A 14,892-nucleotide genomic window follows, 5' to 3' on the forward strand; every position below is an offset into this window, starting at 1 on the left:
AGTCTGTCAGAGGGAGAGAAAGGTAGATGGAAGAGACATGAGCCTGATCCACCCTCTCATCTGATAATGCTACACTGAAAAAACTGATTATGACCCCTTTTAGATGTTACATGTTTTAATCTAGCCTTTTTTAATAGATTGTAATGTGTTATTGCATCCTTCTTATGTTTTTTAATTAATCTTAACATATATTGTCACTGTTTAAAACAAGCTCATTTCATTCATTTAAAAGTAATTAGAAAAAAATATGTACAATTTAATTACCACATATACTGTCCTGTCTGCGCATGTGCGACAAGCAGCTTTTCCCTCCATTTTCCATTCGGAAAGACAGTCACCGGACTGCCTGTGTAGTATAGGTCCGCTGTCGTGAGGTGAACGTTCTCCACGGCTCTCCATTTTAAGTAAGTAGCTCATTTATAGCCTTTGGTGTATTATATTATACTTAAACAGGTAGTTTAATAACTAACATTAACGCTATTGACTGTTTGTTTTTATAGATTAACATTAGCAAACGTTAATATAGGCCTACAGCAGCTAGCTAACTGTTAGCCTACTGTTAACCTAGCTTAGTTGTGTAGTAATGTTTAAGTAACCTAATTGAAGTGCAACTTGCATCATTAACATTATAAGATAACTTGATACTACTCTCAATTTAAATACGTGATAAATGCAATCTGTCTTGTTAGACTTGCTTATTAGTTTGTGGCCAATATAAGTTGAATGTTAACTGCCTGTTACTATGGCTTTTTTTGTAGCTTCATCTTCCCTGCTGCCCCCACTGACCGTGCTGTGTTCCTAACCGACTGTAAGTTTTGTTTTTTATTCTTATCACTGTGGTAATATTAGGACACAACTAAACATGTGAAATCACGATGGTAAGGGTGCTTTTGGTAACGTTACTCTCTGGCGGCAAGGGGTTAATGTTACCGCGGTTAACGTTCATATCTTGGTCTTATAGGCGCTTTCACACCGGAGTACTTTTCCCCCCGAACTAGGCTGATGGGGAGGGGGAGAGTAAATCGCCAGAACGCCGACACCTCCTCATCACTCCACCGCTCCCATGTTTTCTTTTGTGTTGCCATAAGTTATTCTCTCTCCGTTGGTGCGCTGGTCTAATGCTAATAATGCGAGCAAATAAAATGGCGTCTTCACAAAACTTTTCAGAGTTTCACGGGGGTGGTTTAATATTCGCCCAGCCAATCAGAAATTCTTAGTGTGGCCGACACACCCACAAACCTTTTCTCCCCAGCAGAGTACCACCTCTCTAGCAGGGCGGTCTGTTTATCGGTAATTGAGACATTTAAAAAATACACGTCATATGTATTATTGCTACTTAAACATTATATTGCAGTCTGAGTTTCGCAACACCGTTTATAATATGCAATAAGACAAAATGCGTCTGTGATGTATTTTCGATCTTTCCATTCCAGACAAGAGATCTTTCTCTCCTCGGTCTGTGTGTGAGGGGACGGGCAGTTACACATGCGGCTGCTACATGCATGCATGCAACACACACACACGGCGGAGAGAGAACTAAGCGCTCCGAGATGTGTTTAAATTAAATTACCCGTCTTGAGGTCGACAATGCTCTTTGCCAAAAGTGAGAAATAATGTATTGCTATTGAATAGAATATAATCCTGTAATGTCAAAGCAAGAAAAGCTTCTCCCTTTTTTAAAAGGTGCCATCAAGTGCAATAACAGTTTAGCATGTAAGGGTGGTAACACAAGCAATTTGTCTAAACATTTAGCAAAAGTGCACCACATCCAGTAATATTTAGGCTCTATTTGAAAAAGAAAATGTGTTAGTCACACAGGATTTTGTAGGATTTCGAGTCATTGGCCCAACACAAGTTAGTAATCATTGGCAATCAATTACCTTTTTTCATTTACCATTATTATTTTTAATTTCTGCTCGTCTTTATTTTTATTGCAGGTTTTTATATCTGATGTTGGTGTGATGTGGAACAGAACCTTACTCTTTGGGGACCTCATGTTGTTTTGGTAAGCCAATTTATCAAACAAATTCCTTAATCTTCAACTTTTCAGCAAACTATTAGGATTTTCGTTTAGTTCACTCTGCTTAGACCCAAAGGTGACTGTGAAACACCATCACTAATGTTTAATTCCCCCCCCCCCATTTCTCTCTTTGTTGTTTGTCTAGTTTATGTGGCAATGTAAAGACTGTGGCGGAAGAAAAGAGGTGGTGAAGGGAAATCTATCTGCTGGAGAGTTCAAAGTCAGATGGCCTGCACTTTTCCATATTGATGAGGTAAGTTATATATTTCACATGGTGAATGTATGGTGAAATGCCTATTTACTGTACACATTGAGCTGATACAAAGCAACATGATCATACATTTGAAATGGTGTTTCTGTCCATCTGATAATTATCTTTTAGCTCTGTTTTTGCTTTCCACCAACTCCTTAGTAAAGTATTTGGCTCTTTAGCTGCTCAATGTTCCGCTGTCTTCACCAGCTATTCTATAACAGTCGGTTTGATTGTCTGAAGAAAACAGCTGTTGCTGGAATTGGGGTTTTCACTTTATTCCTCAACATTTTACCCATTGTCAATTAAAAAAAATGACCTTAGATTAATAGAAATACTTTGCTTAGAACACACTGTACACCAATACACATCTTATCAAGGACTTGGTTAATGAGGTCAAAATTAGAATATATCCTTTAATTATATAGTAGATACAAAATATCATTACACCAATGGCTGAATGTGCTCTTTGTCTTCGGTGGTGAGGTGAAGTGCAACAACATTAACCTTTCTGTTGGTCGCTTGTTAGCAGACCCTTCACGCGATGGCAGAGCGAACAGGTACAGGCAGGGCCCATAATGATAGCCCTATAGTTTAAATCTACTACCCACACATGAACATATGGAAATGGGTTACTATTTAAAAAAATAAATGTATTTAGGAACCTATCCATGTGATTTTTAGTGGGGGTCGACCTCAAATCCTCTATGGGGGTCCAGGGGCATGCCCCCCCCCCCCCGGTAAGATTTTATTTTGGAGTTAAATGCATCAATCTGGTGCATTTTGAGGGGAAAATAAAGAGACTAGATCTATGGAAACACCTATATTAAACATAACTGTATACATTTCAATAATCATAAAATCATGGCCATAACCAATAACATACCATTTCCAATATGAAAAAAACACTGAAACTTGTTTATTAATTAATTTGTGGTTCATTTATAGTTGTGAGTGTGTCTGTGCTCCTGAATCAGCCTCTCCTGTCTCCCTCCTCTCCCCCCTGCTCCTCTTTGAGGCAGCAGCAAAGACTAGTTTTCTCTCAACAAGTTTTAAAAGTGTATCTTACCTTTTTTCACCTAGTTAACTTTTTATTTATTTATTCATGCATATTTTACTAATCACATTACATTTCATTTAGCTGACGCTATTATCCAAAGCGACTTATAATGACCGATCACAGGACATTCTCCCTGGAGTAACTAAGGGCTAAGTGCCTTACTCAAGGGCACACTAGTGGTGGTGTTCCTCGCAGGATTTGAACTCACAGCCTTCCGATCTTCAGCCCACCTCACTATCCATTAGACCAATCAATACCCTCTCAAATGGAAATATGTGTTTACATAACTGGTGACCACACCGTTTGAGACCCACTGAGAACTTAGACTAAGTTAACTATCTAAACACTCAGAGAGTCCTTTACCGAGCTGAGCTTATCCCGAGCTTGAATGACACACAGAGACCAATCAAGGGCTTTGATTTGTGATCTGTATGACAGTGGCCATGTCGGCAGGCCACATCATGTGGACAGCCAGTCCCCCTGTGTGAGGCAGGCCACTTAACAGGCCAGAAGGAGGCGAGATCAGTGCAAGGGAGCGAGGGATCATTGTCCACAAGTTAATCGATCGCAGATGGCGTCATGGTCACGGACGAATAAAAAAAAGTCTGTGTGGGAAACCCTGTTTTAAGATCCTAGTGTCAGGCATCAATTTTAGATAATTATGTTTTACCTTATAAGGAGCATGAAGGTTGAGAATATTTATATGTATGAATGTTGATATTCATATTCACCCTAAAGCATTTCAAACCATCAGCTTGGTTCTTTATACGATGAGGTTGGCTTTATTCATTGTTTTTCTTATTGTCCAATGGAAAGACCATAATCAACAATGTCTTAATCCATCTGTCAATCCTCTCTGACTTCTGACACTCATCACCAAGCTTATTGGGTCCTATGTAAATCTTTAAAAACACCTCACACATATTTAGTTTGATTCAGAAATATATACAGTATGACCAGCTTTGTTTTCAGGGATTAATAGGTATGTGAGCAATATTACAAAAAATGTATTCGATAAAGTATGTAATTAAAATTACATATATTGAATACATGCATGTTTTTTCATTAAATATACAGGACATCGCAGGAGATGACGTCACCAGAGACCTGCAGAAATGTACCATGGGCATATATGTCATCAACAAGGAGGGTGGAGAACCTGGACATTATGACGACGTTGGGATTTTTGTTGGACTAATCATTCTGGACAAAATTGGATCTGTAGCCCGAGCTTGTGCCATCATGCTGGGAATCATCTATTCACTAAACATGGCTTACCCCAAAGATTAAGGTACTACTATGAATTCGTCCAGAAAGTGCTCTTGCAAATGGATGGTGAAAGGCTTTCCCCCAAAGTCCTTGGACTGAAGAACAAGATAAATGCTGGACTGTAGGATTTCTTCAGCCGCTCTTGTGAACAAGAGTTCACAATTCGCAACTTTTTCTACTTTAGCCAAGCGTAAAACATTTAATTTTTTATTTGTATATGGGCCATTTACATCTAGTTCTGGAGAAGAATGTGAATATATTTCATGTATTAATGTGAGGAATGTTACATTCTCCTCAGCTGTTTCAGTCACATGTCAGGATTTATTCGCTGTCTGTTTCCACTGCATTTTGTTGCTCTGATGGCCTCCGCCGTGTGTGTGTGTGTGTGTGTGTGTGTGTGTGTGTGTGTGTGTGTGTGTGTGTGTGTGTGTGTGTGTGTGTGTGTGTGTGTGTGTGTGTGTGTGTGTGTGTGTCCACAATCCAATCACCTCTGCTATGAGACTCAAGCCCTGACTCCTCCACTTCGCCATATCGTAGACTCTGTAACCACAGTCAGTCTCTAGCTTTGGAAAGTCTTCGATTGCGATTCCCTGTTTGACCTGTTTTCTCCTGTGCCGGCAGCTTCAAGCCAGCCTGACTCCAATCTCCTGTCTCCAGACCACCTCCAACGTTGGACCCTGTCCCGTTCCTCCTGGCTCTTCTCCAGGCGCTCCCCAACCTGGTCAGACCTCCGTTCCCCTCTCCCTTGGACTCCGTCTAGCGTCCCTGGCCCAGTACCCCCTCCCCTGCCTACAGCCCAGTATTATTCAATAAACGTTATTATTGTGCTTGAAACTCTTTCCTCCAGTCTCTGCTCTGCTCCTGGGTTCCCTGCTAGCCTTAACAGTGGCGAGATTGTACTGTTAAGGCTAGCAGGGAACCCAGGAGCAGAGCAGAGACTGGAGGAAAGAGTTTCAAGCACAATAATAACGTTTATTGAATAATACTGGGCAGGGGGGTCTGGGCCAGGGAAGATAGACGGAGTCCAAGGGAGAGGGGAACGGAGGTCTGACCAGGAAGAAGAGCCAGGAGGAGCGGGACAGGGTCCAATGTTGGCGGTGGTCTGGAAACAGGAGATTGGTGTCAGGCTGGCTTGAAGCTGCCGGCACAGGAGAAAACAGGTCAAACAGGGAATCGCAATCGAAGACTTTCCAAAGCTAGAGACTGACTGTGGTTACAGAGTCTACGATATGGCGGAGTCAGGGCTTGAGTCTTATAGCAGAGGTGATTGGATTGTGGACACCTGGCAGCCTGACACGCACGCGCACACACACACACACACACACACACACACACACACACACACACACACACACACACACACACACACACACACACACACACACACACACACACACACACACACACACACACACACACACACACACACACACACACACACACACACACACACACACACACGAGGTGCCATGATAGTTGCATGTTGTTTTTATCGAATCAGAAGATGTTTAAGACACATGCTTCATGTTACGTCATTTTGTACAAGATAATAAAGTAAGAGTATGTATCAAATATGATGTTTGTTTTATTTTAATATATTGAAAGTTAACGTAGTAAAAATGTTTGATTAAATTCAACTTAATTTTTTTATGTAGGAATTAAACTATAGAATTGATCTGAATGTACAAAAAGAAAAAAGGTTACATTACATAATCCATTTTAGTACACTTAACATGGGTTTAGTGAGTAAATTCTACTCAAAATAGTTGAGCTGAAAATTATCAGTATGAATAAGATGCAATTACTCAAAATAGTTGAGCTGAAAATTATCAGTACGAATAAATTGAAATTACTCAAAACTAATAAGTACAGTGAACTTAAAAAATATATATCTGGATTTAGATAAATTTGTTTCGTGCAACCACTTACCTAAATAAAATTAAGTAAATCCAACATAACAATTTTTTCAGTGTACCTGTTCATATGCTTTGACACTTCAACCACTAGAACTCACACACCTAACCACACCCCGCACATTAGCTTGTGAACATCAGAAGGGCTTGGTAACAGTGTGTTTATCAAGGTTATTTCGTGACCGCTCGAGACATCCTGCCGCCTGCTGTGATGCGACTTGATTAGTGCAGTTGTTCAAGGTTTAATACGAAACAAAGTCATTATCACGCCTTCCACCTTTTTGTTCTAGTACAGTATTTCTTTTAGATGCCACCTGAGAGTTTGCACCGTGGAGCTTTTGAGTAATGTGATGTGTTGTGAATTAAAAAAGGTGTTCAGAATAATTACTGTCTTAATTATGTTCACTACAAACATAAAACCACTTGGAAGCTCTTCACAGATCACATGATAAAAAAACGGCATTATTTATATCTGTTAAAAAACTATTCTGTAATACTGTACACACAACTGAAAGATGGATCTTTGTACTAATGCAATTGATCATTATTGTGCAAATGGTAACATAAATACTATATCCAAATTAAAATATATTAATATATAGTAACTATTTCCATATAAAACTACTCATGAGATAACCCATTTGATTCTTAGAGTGCATAATAGGGATATGATTCTTAGTACTTCACATCACCATCGCTAAGCTAAATGCGGTGAATGTAGTAGTTAATTCAGCTGCTTGTTAGCAACCGCCGTATTAAAGACACATTCAGACATTCACCAGTGCGTCTTTACTGACACATTGTAGACGTGCCATATCTTTAAGTCAGTGTTACCACAGACATTATTTTAAGCATCTAACTACAACAACGTTTTTCTAGAAGAGGGAACTGAAAGTGATACGATACCATCCTCTGACAGTTTTTATTTCAGTGAAGTTCCCTACAGTTAGAACTTAGTATAATAAACCGGCGCATGCATGGGAGCAAGTTACCCCCTGATCCCACCGGAAGCGTCTGCGCTGCGCCGCGCTGCGACCTCCTCCTGCATCATAACCCACCAGGCGCGTTTCAAAACGTTGTGGAAGCGGAGCGTCGTGTGTGCAGCCTCGCAGTTGTTGGATGAACGTTCCACTTCCTGCCTGCGCCGCGTCAAAAATAGGATTCATCCTATATTTTAGAAATTCCTTGCGGCGAGGAGCTTCTGGGACGCTTCGAGCCGCGGCGCAGCGGGTCTGGTGGAATAGCACCCATTGACTATATATATAATGGCCGCGATCGCTAACAACGCCGCAGGGGTTAGTAGATAGATTTACAGACTGCAACCATTTAATACACAAAAGTATTTCTGACATTGAGAATACTTCTTTGAGAGCAGGATGGGATGTTGTGAAAGGAAGCTGAACATCCTCTTTGATTTGAGGAACGTCTGGCAATAGATCAGATTTATATCAATGTTATCGTTTGAAAATGAATTATTAATGATGTTTGGAAGAAAATAAATCTCAATTTCATCAGTGACGGAGGGGTAGTTTGGTATTACGCCTTTTTTAAATGCAAAACAATACGTTATTTTGCAAACCTTACTTATAATTTGTTTTCTTTTGTGTGTTTGAGCCCACTTTAAGAAGAAAGTTAGGTTTTAACAGCTCCTCCAGATGTGTTGCGGATGTGTTTCCACCACAGGCTTAACAGATTTCTGAGTAACATTCACACTAGTATACTTCCCACTTTAATCGACAGAAATTGCCGTTATATTTACTTGTGATGCTGTGTGGTTTCGTGTTAACTATCTGTTAATTTGCCTGTCATCCAGCCTTCTTTGTGCCACCTCATCTAATATTCACAACACAGAAAATAAAAATAAAAAACTCCCAAAGCTTAACGGCGGTCCCTTAGTCTCCGCTCTGCTTAATATTTAACTTCTGTTTACACTCCCACAAATGTCACAGTGAGCTAAACCTAGAGAGGGGATCTGTTAATAATCTATGATCATATTTATTAAAAATAGATCTTGGTCTGTCTTGGTGTTTATTCAACACCTCTCTCTGCATCCACCCATCTGTCTCAACATCTGTTCACTTCTCCGCGCGTCTCTATTCTACCGTTGGAGCATGTCTGCATTTCATCTGGCAGCAAATGAGAGGGAAATGGAGAGACTGAAGAAGAGGCGGAGACAGACGGAAAGAGAAAGATGGCTTTTGGTCATTCAGCAGGGAGAGATGAGCAGATGTGGGGAAGAGACGGCAAGAAGAAAACAGAGATTATTGCTGCCTTGAATAAAGATTCGGAGCCTTAAATGAAGTCTACAGAGCAGCTGTCTTTTTTTCCGAACTTGCCCTCTTTTTCAGTCAGTATAACAGCATAATAAAAACTGGATTAACGCTCTAATATTAACTTCATCTAAATCCTTCCTGCAATCGTTTGTTTACATTTTCCCATGACAGCGTTTGGTTCAATAACCGGTGAACTCTTCTTTGAAGTGCCACTACACATTACATCTCAAATAACTAGAGAATATAACAGTCTGGGTGGCTGACATGCTTGTTTACATTCATTTGATTAAGGTTGAGTATTTTTCCATTTACATTGGTAACATACATTAAAGGAATTGCTTCAAGTGCAATGTCTTAAGTTAATGACTGCGGTTTGTTTTGACTCATGCTGCTGCAACGTAAACATTTCCCAAATTGGAATGAATAAAAACATCTTATCGGTGATAGGGAATAAATGACTGTTCTTCCTCTATTCTAAGTGAATAAGGATCTTAAGAGCAGCTGCAGTATTTTTGGTTAAATCCATGTCCAATTACGTTTAGAAAAACCTTGTTATTGATCAGTATTAGCAACTTGGTGGCTAACCTAGGTTAGCTTATTGATGAATGTTAGTCCACATATTCCCATGTAGCTCTTAAAACTGATATATACTATATAACTATACCAAATTCTCAGACAGGTGCAAATCAGACCCTGATTGACTCCCTATAGTCCTAAAGTATTGTTGGTTCCACCTGAACCCTAGGACCCTACCTGTTGTTATGGTCTGTTTAACATTAAGGGTTTTAGCCATTCGATCCAAGAAAACATGGCCTTGATCAGACAGTGCTCATTGTGTGTCATGATCCTAGTTTTCTGGATTCATTTGACAAGTGTTCTCCCCCTGTGTCTTTTTATTTCCTGTCTCAGTGTGTTTTCCCGCCTATTTTTATTGTTTGTCCAGGCATTTTTAGTTCACATTGGCCCTGCAACCACCTGATCTTCTGTACACTGGGAAGTCATCTCCTTGTTAGTTCTGCTTGTTATTTTTGCTGGATTCTTGTTTGTGTTCAGCAGAAATTCTGTTGTTTTCCCTTGCCTTGCCTGGACCAAGCCTTACGTAAGGGATAATGTGCAGCGACGCGGTCATTATGGGGAAAAGAACACCTTCATGCCGATCTAGATCCCTCCGCTTCGCGTCGGGCTCCTGATCAGCCTGTCGGTGTTCTTTTCCCCATAATGACCAAGTCGCTGCACAGTATCCCGCTTATTACATGGCCACATTCTCAACAAAGTAACCTTATGACTCCCAATATTAATTGAAATGCTTTTATGGATTTAGAAATTGATTTTATTGATTTAAAAAATAGTTGTATTGATTTAAATTGACATGCATCCGCTAAGAAAAATGGTCCGTTGTTACCGTTTGAACTAACGTAGCAACGGCAGGAACTGCTTAGATAGCGTTTTTGAGGAGCTTTCTGATTACAGATTTGAAAACATCGCTGCTTGCTTTAAAAGTAGCACAATTCATGATGTCAAACCTTGGAAAGTATCTAGATATCCCTGCCCTAATGCCAAAGTAACTGCACACTGAATATGTGTCGATGTTTGACGTCTATGTCTGGACCGCTGCGTACAAAGGAGGGTTTCTGCCCGTTACTTCTCCGCTGTTTTCTTGTCCCTCTTGTCTTTTACTTTTCTTCACTGGGGACTCATCAGCCACTAACCATTCCTCCAAATTACTGTGCTCTCCAAATATATTAAAATTAATGTTAAAATCCTCCATGTTGCTATCACACGACAGCGGAAAACGAAAGACAATCAGACAGTTTGCTTGCTTTTCAAACTGTTTTCAAACTGTTACATTTGAAAAACAGTTAGACAGTGTTAGTCTACTACAAATAAACACGACGTTTATCTTCTGTTAACTTGATTTATTCCATCAACGTACATAACACCAATACAGAGCCATTAACGAACAGTGGACCTCATGCTCCAGGTCTCACACAGACTCACTGCACATGCGTTACACAGCCTCAAGAGAGCAACCTAGACTACCGTATATCCTGTAGTATAGGCGCAAAGAGATTACATGTTAACAATCTCATTCTATCTTTTTAAAGAAATAAACTAAACAAAAATAACTTTACATTGCATGAATCATAAAACAATCATACAGTGACTTAAAACAAAAATGTTTAAATTCCCTGAGTAGTCAACATAAATTAGGGAAACATTTAAGAAACAAATACATAAACAAAGGTGTTTTCAATGTTCCATTTCAACAGACACTTTAACCCAGATCCCATTGTCCTTCACTGAGTGCTTTTAAGAGCACAAGAGCCGAAGCTCCTTTTTTTGTGAGACAGTCAGCGAGCTGAGATTTTGTGTCTGACCAACGCACCTGCTTGATCCTCTTGCTCTGTATGAGCTCCTTAATGCTACTGATTTCCAACCTGAGTCTCTTCTCTGTGACTTGTTTTGTGGACTTGAGCGCATCGAACAGAGAGTGGTTATCAGTCACACAGAGTACAGGGGGTGCATTCAGTCCAGCATTTCCAGGAGTGAGCTCAGAAAATAGTGTGGCTAGAAAAATTGCATTGTCTACCCCATCTGACATGGCAAGAGTTTCCCCTGCAAGGGTACTGCGAACCACTCGTCTGATTTTCTTTGAATGCCAACAGAGGGGGGAAAACTTCCCTCTTTCTCCCATAAGTGTTATAAAAGTACCTCCCTGTGTGCCTCCGTCTGGGAGGTTTCCAAATGAAGCATCACTGAAAACTATCAAGTTCAAAGCATCACTGTTTCCCAGATGTTGAAATCTAAGTGTCACCTTTTCAGACTTTAGTTTACGGATGATCTTATTAGCATCATGAACAGACTGTACTGTTGCCCCTTTTATATTAGAAGCCAAACAACATGAATCAAACATTACATCAGGTCTTGTCTGTTTAGCTGATCGTAACTGCTCTCTCTCAGTTTCGTTGAGGGGTTCATTTCTCTGTGTGGCCCGACTTGCTTGTATGGGAATAGGCTCCAGGTTCTCGATGTAACTTTGTTGATGTACCTGAACTTCACCGTTAACAGTTACCAAATCCATTCCTACATAGGAGAACTTTTCATGCTCCTCACGCCCAACCTTGAATGCAGACTGCAGTTGGGGGATCACATTGGATGAAAAGTTTGATGAGCCTGCCCAAAGAAAATCATCTACATGACACGCAAGCACCCCAGTGACCTTACATTGCTCATCCAACCAGTAAAAGACTGCCGGATCCACCTGTGACACTCTACCACCAGTACTCAGCATGATTTCCTTCACTTTGTTGTACCAATATAGTGATGCATCTGCAAGACCATATACACATTTCTTTAGTTTCCATACAACATGTTGACATCCTGCCTCTAGAGGGGGGCGGATATAAATATCCCTGGATAGCTCCATACCTTGCAAGAATGCAGATTTGATGTCCATAGAATGGACTTCCCACTGGTTTTGACATATCACTGATAACATAAGTCTAAGGGAATCTGTGGCACATGTCGGGGAATCTTTCGGTAAATCTTGAATATTCAGCTCTTCAAAACCTCTGGCAACCAGTCGGGCTTTAGGCACTATACCCTTGGGAGTGTCCTTAAGACTACAAACACATCTGGTGGAAATGCATTTCTGCCCTGCATCTTCAACTTCCTCATATACATTATTATTGTGCCAGTTCTTTATTTCTTCCTGTTTAGCTGCATCAAATGAGATGTCTTTGGTTACAAGTACATCAGCTTCTCTGTCTTCTGTTTCAATGTTGAGATTATCAACCTGTGAGATATCAATTGATTCCTTTTGCCCATCACTACCATCATTCTCTAGATGTTGCATGTTATACCAGGTTTTATATTTCCCCGTAGCCTTGCCTGATCTCCCTAAGACTCTTGCTTTAAGTAGAGTATTGTCACCTCTGTTCATATATGTTACAGTCTGTCCTGTTTTTAAACTCACACCTGCAGAAGGGGCAGGATTATTATGGGCATTAGGCCTATGCGCCATTTCAGTTTGTGTTACGCTACTCAAAGTATTTGGAGGATCGATCGCTTCACTTGTATTGGCTTCCCTGTCACCGAATTGTTGTTCATTCTCTGTATTTTGCTCACTGTCTAAACTACCAGTTGCATTGTTTATACCTTGCTCACTTCCTGCTTCTGTGTCAGCATCATTTTGTACCATTTGCTCTTCATTAACCTTTGTGTTCACCTTGGAAAGCCTAGAGTGATGCACTCTCACTAGACAACCACCATGCCTCACAAAAACAACAGCCCCATCCTGACCAATAACTATCCCTGGTCCTTTCCACTCAGTGCATTCAGCTCGTTTGTAATACACCTTGTCACCCATCTCATATTTCTCATCTGTGGGTCTGAGCTGCTTACGTAGTGCTCGTCTTATCCTTTCTGAGCACTCTGCTTCAGTAAATGCTTTTCTAGAGGCATGCAAGGCTGAAATGTGCTCTCCTACTCTAGCACTCATAGTGGTACCTTCTAGCGCAGGTGGTTTATCAACCAGTACAGAAGGAAGGTTGGGGTTCTGGCCAAACACCAGTTGATGAGGACTGTAGCCGTGCACATTGAGCATACTGTTCTTAGCCATGAGAGCCCAGTCTAGGGCTGTTTGCCAGTCACATCCATTTTCCCGTCTGACCTTCTGGATGATGTTGGTGAGGGTCTGATTGTGTCTCTCCAGTAGCCCATTGCTCCAGGGGCTGTATCCAGCCGTGGTTTTTGTCTCAATGTTAAAGTTCTCTGCCATGTCACGGAACTCTGCATTGTTGAATTCTCCTCCATTGTCACTGTAAATTCTCCGTGGTGGGCCGTGGACACTGATCCATGTATGAAGGAAAGAGTTCACCATCACAGAGGAGTTCTTTGTTTTCACAATGCTTCCAGCGCTGAAACGTGTAAATTGGTCAATGATGTGGAGGTACCATAAACTTGGTTCCAACTCGTGCAGGTCCACTGCCACCGTTTCATTGTACTCTGAAGCCAGAGGCAAGCCCACAGCAGGCTTCGGCTTGGTCTTGCTGTATCTCTGGCATATGTCACATTCCTGTACTATTTGTTGTAAAATAGTGTCACAATCTTTGTCTTTATTTCCCGAACTGCGGAGGAGTCGCTGTAGTCTTTCTGCGGAGGCGTGACCAAACTGTTTGTGTAGTTTCAGGAGAGCTTTGTGTTTCTCATTTGAGGTCATATTTTCTGTGACTGTAAGGACCTCATCTTCATTCTGGCTGTCTTCTGTGACTGTAAGGACCTCATCTTTCATTTCAATTTGATTCAATCCTGTGTCCTTGTCTCTGATATCTATACAGTAGTGTCCTGAACTGGTGAGTTCAAGAGGGATATTCTGTTTTAAACATCACAGCTCTATCATTCTCCATGTCCAAGATGGTTCCTGCCCTTTTCAGTGAAGTCTTACTCAGAAGTAGTGGGATATCAGCTTTGACTACTTCAGTTTCCACTCGACATTTTGTCTGTCCTATTTTGGCAGGCAGGTGCAGTATTCTGGAGGAATGCACTATATTTCCATTTCCAAAACGGAATGGTCTGGAGCTTGGAGTTTCACTTTTCACAATCTGGTTCACTTGACTTTGACTGAGATCAGCGACAAAGCTGTCCAACCATTTTTCTCCACACACTGTGCGGGTACATGCAGTGTCAATGATAGCCGTCCCTAAAGACTCCGTTAGGAATACCTCTGATTCAGACAGTGAGGCTTTAGTAAACAGTGTAATGTCACATTCCTCTACCTTTGTTCCATCTTCAGTTAGCTTTACTTGTTCGCTACTCTTGTGAGGACAGTCTTTAGCCCAATGGAACGTGCTCTGACATATAGCACATTTTGATCTCTTACCGAACCTATCCAGTGGGTTGGTACCCTGTGACGGTTGCCTTTGTTGTCCAACTTGTCCAAACTGCTGCGTTGTTGGACGTCTGAATCTTCCTTGTGAGCGTTGCTCTGTGAATAACGCTTCATCGTTAACATGTATTCCGTTTGATGTGCCGCCTTGCACTCTCCCCCCAAAGATCCTCTTCAGCGTGGACTTCATTGCAGCAAACGTTAAATCTGTACACGCAGT

The 14,892-nt window shown here is 41.0% G+C and overlaps 1 protein-coding gene and 1 long non-coding RNA gene across 2 annotated transcripts in view; one reads left to right on the forward strand and one right to left on the reverse strand.

Annotated features, from left to right (window-relative positions):
- Positions 1 to 14,892, reverse strand: part of LOC117462450 (neural-cadherin-like) — a 575,403-nt gene that overhangs the window by 243,952 nt on the left and 316,559 nt on the right.
- Positions 83 to 4,999, forward strand: LOC117462459 (uncharacterized). Its single transcript, XR_004553821.2, has 5 exons — positions 83 to 404; positions 759 to 808; positions 1,938 to 2,005; positions 2,166 to 2,273; positions 4,408 to 4,999. It is a non-coding gene; the product is annotated as an uncharacterized lncRNA (long non-coding RNA).

This window comes from Pseudochaenichthys georgianus, chromosome 3 (genome assembly GCF_902827115.2).
Source record: "Pseudochaenichthys georgianus chromosome 3, fPseGeo1.2, whole genome shotgun sequence".
Lineage (NCBI taxonomy): Eukaryota > Metazoa > Chordata > Actinopteri > Perciformes > Channichthyidae > Pseudochaenichthys > Pseudochaenichthys georgianus.